The sequence below is a fragment of the Sus scrofa genome, unplaced genomic scaffold, assembly GCF_000003025.6.
Source record: "Sus scrofa isolate TJ Tabasco breed Duroc unplaced genomic scaffold, Sscrofa11.1 Contig1249, whole genome shotgun sequence".
NCBI lineage: Eukaryota > Metazoa > Chordata > Mammalia > Artiodactyla > Suidae > Sus > Sus scrofa.
The window spans coordinates 78,632-86,778 of NW_018084846.1; the positions used below are offsets into that span (position 1 = coordinate 78,632).

General features: G+C 34.9%; 1 pseudogene; it reads right to left on the reverse strand.

The window, feature by feature from the left end:
* Window positions 1–7,263: 7,263 nt before the first annotated feature.
* On the reverse strand, window positions 7,264–7,859 carry LOC110258109 (annotated as a pseudogene).
* Between the last annotated feature and the right edge of the window lie 288 nt (window positions 7,860–8,147).

Genomic DNA, 8,147 nt, shown 5'->3' on the forward strand with positions numbered 1-8,147 from the left:
TTAAGAAATGCAAATTAAAACCACAGCAGGGTGTCATTACACATCAGCTAGAATGACTTTAATCAAAATAACTGCCAATACCAAATATTATTATGAAGAAGCTGGAACTCTTATTTTTCTATGGGGATGAAAAAAAGCTTTGGAAAACTTTTTGGTAGTTTTATAAAAGGTAGTTTTATGGTCTCTCCTCTCACCCCAGAAATTCTATTCCAAGATATCAATCCACGAAAAATAAAAACATATTTATAAAAATGACACTCTTACACAAAATTCATAGCAACATTATTCATGTAAGGCCAAAAAGAGAACAATCCAAATGTCTATCAATTGGTAAATGGATTAAAAAAATATCCATACAAATACTACTCAGTAATACAAAGGATATTTTTTTTCGTTTTAGTGCCCATACACCACGTGGCATATGGAAGTTTCCAGGTTGAATTGGAGCTACAGCTGCCAGCCTATACCACAGCCACAGCAATGCATGGTCATTAAACCACTTAGTGGGGCCAGGGATACTATTTGAGTTCATTAACCACTGAAACATGAAGGGAACTCTAAGGATGATATTTCTAATACATGCTACACCATGAAAGAAACAAAAAGAAAATTGTTGAGCAAAAGAAGCTATGCATAAAAGTCTATACATTACATGAGTGCATTTATATGAAAATTCCTAACATGGCAAATATATGACACAGAATGTAGATCACCAGCGGCTTAGAGGTATAGGAGGAATTGAAAATCAACCAGAAATGTGCACAAAGGAAATTTTTGTGGTGATATAAATATTTACAACTGGATCGTGGTTACGTTTGCACAGCTCTGTTTATTTACAAATATTGACTTTATAAAGTTACAACTTTGGAGCTGTATACAGATAATGGTATGGTTGCATAATTCAATAGACTTAGTAAAAGAATAAATTACTGAAATTATTTCACTTGCAATTCATTTACTTCCAATAGGTAAATTTCATGGTATATATGTAAATAAAGCTATTAAGAACATCATCAATTAACAATTTTTTTAATGTTATGGCTAGCTCCCAATTTATCCGCCATTATAAAATGTGTAGCATCAATTTGTATTTATATAATATAAATACCTACATTTAGTTGAATTTTCTATAATGAAAATATGAACTAAACACAATTTGATGTTATATAGTTGCATGTAGTTGTTGGGAGTATAGGTCTTTGAGTTAAATTTGTTTTGAATCCTAGCTCTTTCACTTATTAGCTGGTAGATTTTGGCCATTGCTCTTTTCAAAGTTGCCACTATCTTATCTGAGAATTGGCTTAAAATTCAAATGCTATTTGTTTTGGGTTAAAAAAGGGATTAATATAATTTTAGAAATAAATGATGCCTATAAATTGGTTAACATACTGCTAGAAATAGTGTACTATATAAAAATTATAGCAGACACAAATCATTTTTTCCATTCTTTTATATTTTCACTTAAATTAATTCACAAGTCATAAATGGATTCTTCATCTCAAAACTGTGGTCATAACAGATGATACACATATCTTCCTCTTTTCAGAATGATGAAGTTTGACCTTTGTCTAGGAATTGCTTCAACTTTGGTTTTTCATGAATTATAATCTTATTCTTGTTTTATGCTAATGGTCTTCATGGTTTGTCTCTATTGTCACAAGGAGGTCACAACGAACAGTGTCAGTGCCTATTGAATATCAGAAGCTACTAGGCTGTAGGGAAATTTTCTAAGTCTGATGTGTTGGTTTCTGACTTTTTTCCTTCAATCTATGGCTAAGGTGCTCAAGTCACAATTCATAAATACCACCCAGTCTTCTGGCACCATACAACTTGTCCTTGAAATTTGTTTGCTGTTACATTATGTTTTTCTAATTATATGTGGCCTTGAAGAGATGTTCAGGCTCTGAGTATATAGAATGAATCCTAGTAGGCTATGAATATATATAGTAGAGCACACATGACACCATATAATCCACACATCCCACCTGTTCTCTTCCTCACTCTCTTTTGGTCTTCTATCTTACCCCATTCATATTGGCATCCTTCTTTTTCATCCTTGATGCCACTTGTGCCTCTAACATAGAATTGTTTGGCCTGAGACAATAACTGTTTTGATTACCAGCGTAAGGAGATGTTCTCTCTCATTTCCTTTAATAAATTACAAGATTACCCTTTTCTATTTACAATGATAATAGTGGTGTCCACACATTTTTAAACATACTAAATTCACAGAACAAGTAGTATAGGCATTTAAAAAAATTTTTAATGGGACATATTTTAAAAGGTGACTGATAAATGGAAGTAATTGACCAAACTCAAGTATTCTGATCCAGAAGAGAGAGGAGGTGTTACACAGACAGATCTGGGGAATACTTAATAGTTTTATAAAGAAACTTCTAAAGATTAAGAAAGTTATTCAAAAATACCCTTCCAAATGAGGTTGTATTCATAACATTATTAGTTTGCACAGCATAAGAGAAAAGAAAAGAAAAAAAACAGAAACACTTTATAACGTAACACTGAGTATTATTTTAATGTTTACTGTTTGGGATTTTAAATGAAGTCAAATATTTTCTGGAATATTACTTGTATATACCAGGTAAATGGCTGGTCTAGAGAGCCAAAAAATTTTATTTTATTATTATTTTTTGTCTTTTCTAGGGCCACTCCCATGGCATATGGAGGTTCCCAGGCTAGGGGGCTAGTTGGAGCTTTTGCTGCTGGCCTACGCCAGAGCCACAGCAACGTAGGATCTGAGCCGCATCTGCGACCTACGCTACAGCTCATGGCAATGCCAGATTCTTAACCTGCTGAGGGAGGCCAAGGATCGAACCCACAACCTCATGGTTCCTAGTCGGATTCATTAACCACTGTGCCACGACAGGCACTCCGAGATCCAAACAGTTTTAATACATTAATTTCAAAGAAGGATTATCGTTCTTCATTGGAAATGCCCAGTTTTGTTACATGCAGTATATAAGCAGTAATGCATTAATTTATTATCAAATCAGTTAACCCAGTTCTTTTTGGGGAAGACAAGGAAAAATGGTTACAGATATTAAAGTATTGTCTAGGACTGTATTAGATGGCAAGGGAAGGGCAATTCCTTGGGTGAGATTTCCTACAATTATACTTCCAAAATTATGTTATCTCCTCTATTTGCCTGAAATCTAATATATTGTTGATTATATATTGCAAAAAAAAAATAAGTTTTAAAAAGCAGCCATTTTAAATCATTAACATTCATCCTCTAATTTTCTTTTAAATTCCTGTATTGTATTATTTGTCAATTTACATAATGCTTTGCCATTTTAGCACACCTCTTCTATTTGCTTCTGTCAAGCTTTCTTTCTTTTCTTTTTTTTCTTTTTTCTTTTTTGTCTCTTTGGCCACTCTTGCAGCATATGGAGGTTCCCAGGCTAAGGGTCAAATTGGAGCTGTAGCCACCAGCCTACACCAGAGCCACAGCAACACATGATCCGAGCCTAATCTGCGACCTACACCACAGCTCATGGCAACGCCAGATCCTTAACCCACTGAGCAAGGCCAGGGATCGAATCTGCAACCTCACGGTTCCTAGTCAGATTCTTTAACCACTGTGCCACGATGGGAACTCCCAAGCTTTCTTTTATGTCGTCATTGACTACTGTATCCTTCTTGATTTCCATGTCATGATTCTCTCAGATTAGCTCATTAGCAAATAAATAGCAGTCATTAATTGAGTAGTAAAATATGTAATGAGCTATTTTTAAGAACAAATAAAATACACCTTAGTTTCATTTTCTGTGCATTCCGCCATCAAGTACACATCACTTTTTCAGTCATACCCCCTTACCAGGCATGTTGAACTCAAAATTTTCATCTTTGGCCCTCTCTGTCCTTATTCATATTGATTCTTCTGGGATTGCTCCATTTTTTCTTTCTTTTTTTTTTTGCGAGAGGAGGCCTATTATCTGAATGTTTGAATCAGTGGCACCATAGAATCAGAAAGTGAGAATGAATGTAGTTTCAAATAAGGCTAACACACTTGATTTGAAGTATTTAAGTATGTTATTCCTTACGTAAAACTGAATCATTTTGCTCTATACCAGAAATTAACACAACATTATAAATCAAGTATAATTCAATTAAAACAACTTCTTAAAAGAGAATGTCATTCCTGATCATACTCTAGGCTTTAACAATCTTCTTATGAATACTAATGAGCAACCAGGAGATTAAAGGATATGTGACTTAACTTTAATTTTCACCAGTGTTTCGTGGCTGACAAGAAATAGCAGTAGCCTTACAAACCTGTATAAGAAATAGTTTCTATATACCTAGACTTTTCCTTTATTATAAAATTATAAGGCAGGATTTTTTTAAAAAAATAAATTTATTTTTGAACATTCCATTTTAAGTCAGTTGAATGAAGGAAAACCCAGAAGATAAAGATTTTTTTGTGAGGCTTTATTTTCCCCTTGAGATGCTGTAAAAGTTCTGTCATATCAAACCAGGCATCTAGTCTGATCCAAAGAATGGGGTTGGGAAGAGAAGGCAATGCTGGATACTGATGAACCAATTCTATTTTTTTTCCTAGATGAAGTTATTTGCTGTTTCTCTAGTGAGTCCCACTCTGCTAGCAGGCCCCTTCCTCTTTCATAGATAAGCATCAAGTGTTGCATGGCCTGATATCATGAGTCTTCCTGTAGAATGAGACATACTGGATTAAGCAAAGGAACTCAGACTTCTAGTACCAATCCTGAAGCCTACCTTTGAAGTCTTCAGTTCTGCTAAGAATTATTCTAGTGTTTATTGAGTGCAGTTTCAGTTATCACCTACCTCTGAAGATGTCTAGATTCTTTTATGCTGCCTATTTTTTTAAATCTTAATTTATGGTAAGATTACTTAACCTGAGTCTAGTCCACTAAAAGGTCTTTAACCATATAGTACAGTATTGTTAATTATAGCCACAGTGTTACACAGTGGATCCCTAGATCTTACTCATCTTACATAACTGGTACTTGTTGAATGACAACTCCCCATATGATCCAGCAACCTCACTTCTGGGTATTTATAAAACAGAATTGCTAGCAGGACCTTAAAGGCATATTAATACCCTCCCCATTCTTTGTATTTGCAAAAGGATATCTGGTCAATATTGAGCATCTTGATGCAAAACTTTATGTACTTCCACTTAGGGCCAACCATTAGCATAGAAAGGATACAAAGAGTAGGCAAAGTGATGGCTATCTCTTCAATCTTCAGACCTAGTGATAGAAGTAAGCAATTATTTGAGGTTGAGTGCTTTCTCCCTAAGGGTTTTTGTTTTCAGTTCAAACAGTGTTTATTAGCTTTTCTTTTAATATGAACATGAGAAAGAAAAAACACATAAGCTGTAGCATTCTTTTACAAATAAAACTTCAATCAATACTTGAATCTTCAAGCTCCATAAACAATATTTTTGAGATGGTAGATTGTAATATTTTATATGCCATTTTTATCATTTAGGTCTCTGTCCTTTAAAAATGATGGAAGCTGCAGCACTCAATATAAAGTGAAGCCTTTCTATAAAGAGAGAAAGTATTCCAGGCCCAGAAATGCTTTGTTTATAGGCAAAATTCTTGAAGGTAAGAGGAGAAAGATTTTGCATAGTTGAAAACACTAGTTTTTAAAAAATATTTCAAGTTTAGGTGACATTATTACCAATCTCCTAAAAAACTGATTACTAGACCTCCCTGTTTTTTAAAGCCTGAGATAAGTAAGGGTTCCTAAGATTTGTATGTTTCCTCTCAAATGGCAGAACTTGAAATGAGATACCTACAGCCATGTTAAATACATAGGATAGAAAATCTGTTTCATATCACCTATTTTTATATCACTATTACTATTAGGGTCCAGTTCCTTTTAGATTTTTACAAGTGAATTAACACTGCTCTTTATAATCTCTTTACCAAATCTAGAAAAATGAACCTTAGATGATCAAAGAAGGTAGAGAACCCAGCCCGGTGAAGAACTATTTTTAAAAAAGGAGGGAAGGTCTGTCAAGATATAAAATATTCCCTGAAGTCTTAGTGCAACCTTAAGCCTTGATACTCGTAAAAGTATAAGTGCCACACACTTACAAAACACCACCTGAAAGTTTAATTGAATTTTTCCCAAACTCACCTAGTTATGTAAATTTCAAATAGTAGGCTCTCAATTTTATTTTTTTGTGACAGCTATTGTTTGCCATTTTCAAGAGGGGCTGAAACAAAAATTTAAAACCAAAAGCTCAATGCTCAAAAGCCACAAAACCAAGCTCAAAAGCAATGCAACCAACTTGTCAAGTGATATCCTGTCAGTCAGTAGCAGTAATACTTTGGCAGCAGTGTTCTGGAGTGTCCAAGTACAGTATATTAAAGCTGAAAATTGCCCTAAGACTTCTGGGACTCACTCTCTTTCATTACCCGCTTGTTAACTACTGGACCTCCAAGTTGGTTGGAATTATGAAAGTACCCTTTAATACAAGTATTTAACAAGGGGGGAATCATCAGGAAATGAGAAGCACTATTATAAGTTCACGAGAAATGCAGCATAGACCCAATGGAAGTAGACAATAACATAGTTTCTCTGCTTCTGATTCCCAATATGCTAATATGCTAAGTAGGGCTTGCAAAGAATTTAAATAAGTGTTATTCAGCAGCTTTTTTGGTTTAAACTGATTGCCAATAATGAATAGCAGCTTCAGTAATATAATAGGGGGGAAGAATCTTCCAAAACCTAACAGTCCTTTGCTAAGTGGCTAGTTGCTAAGGACTGCTAGAGCAGTCCTTTGCTAAGTGGCTTTATGAGTTGTTAGGAGTCCCATGTTTTAATGGTAATGTCACATTAATTATAAAGGAATATGCAGCAATATAGAGAAGGGCAAGAAAAATTGGAAAAATGCAGAAGTTATATATTCAGTGTCTTTAAAATCTAAAGAAAACCTATTAATTAAAAAGTCACATAGTTCACTGCTATCAGCCTACACAGTAAGTAAATATCTCTGTGTTAATTGGGAGCTTTTAGCTTTGGAGTGGTTTTTGTAACTTCCTTTATATTAAAAAGAGAGAAGAGTCTGTTGCATTGACAAGGTCCCATTCTTTCTTATGAGCATAATCCTCACTGTCCTTGAATCTTTTGAATTCAATGTCTTTCTTTCAGGTGAAAATACTAACTTTGCTAGTTTATGAGCAGGAGAGGTGATATATCTCCAGTCTTTGTTTTAAGGGGATGATGATGTTACAACCCCTCACTTCTCTCTTAAGAGAGGATGACATTGGAGCACTGAATACCAAGGAAATTATTAACTCTGAAAGACTTCCTCAGGGCAGCTCTGCACAAGTCTTTGTATTTGTCTTCACACAATCTGGAAATGGCCTCGAGGTGCTGTGCTCTTTTTTCCTAAGAGGAGCAAAAAGAAAGTTCATGTTGTCATCTGCTAAGGAACAAAGGTCAAAGTAGTATTAGCCATAAGCACTGGCAGGAATATTCATATTAAAATGAAGTAGCTCCAGAAATTGCCTTTCCATCTCATTCATGTCCTCAACTGTAATGTCCTTGAGGACTTGGCAGTAGTCCACATTCCTTACAGCCTGATTGTCCCAAACCTTGGAGGCAAGAAGAACAGTTCCCAAGACAATTCTTTTCCAGTTACTGAGACAAATGTCCATCTCAGCATTAAGTTAAAGGCCTTTCTAAGTAAACCAGAGTTACTATTGCACATCCAGCTGTTAGCTGTGTGGCACTAAAAAGACTACGAACTAATATAAATGAATTTCAGGATCATGCTTAAAGTATTCCTCTGGTACCCTTGCTCATGTGAGTGAATATGGTTGCTCATCAAAAATATCCAAGAATCAAATTGTAGTTCTATTTTTAGTTTCCTGAGGAATCTCCATACTGTTTTCCACAGTGGTTGCACCAATTTACAATCCCATCAACAGTGTAATAGGGTTCCTTTTTCTCCACACCTTCTCCAGCACTGATTGTTTATAGACTTTCAGACGATGGCTATCCTGGATATTGTAAGGTGGTACGTCATTGTGGTTTAATTTGCATTTCTCTAATAATGAGTGATGTTGAACATCTTTTAATGTGTTTTTTGGCCACCTGCATGTCTTCTTTGGAGAATTGTCAGTTTAGAT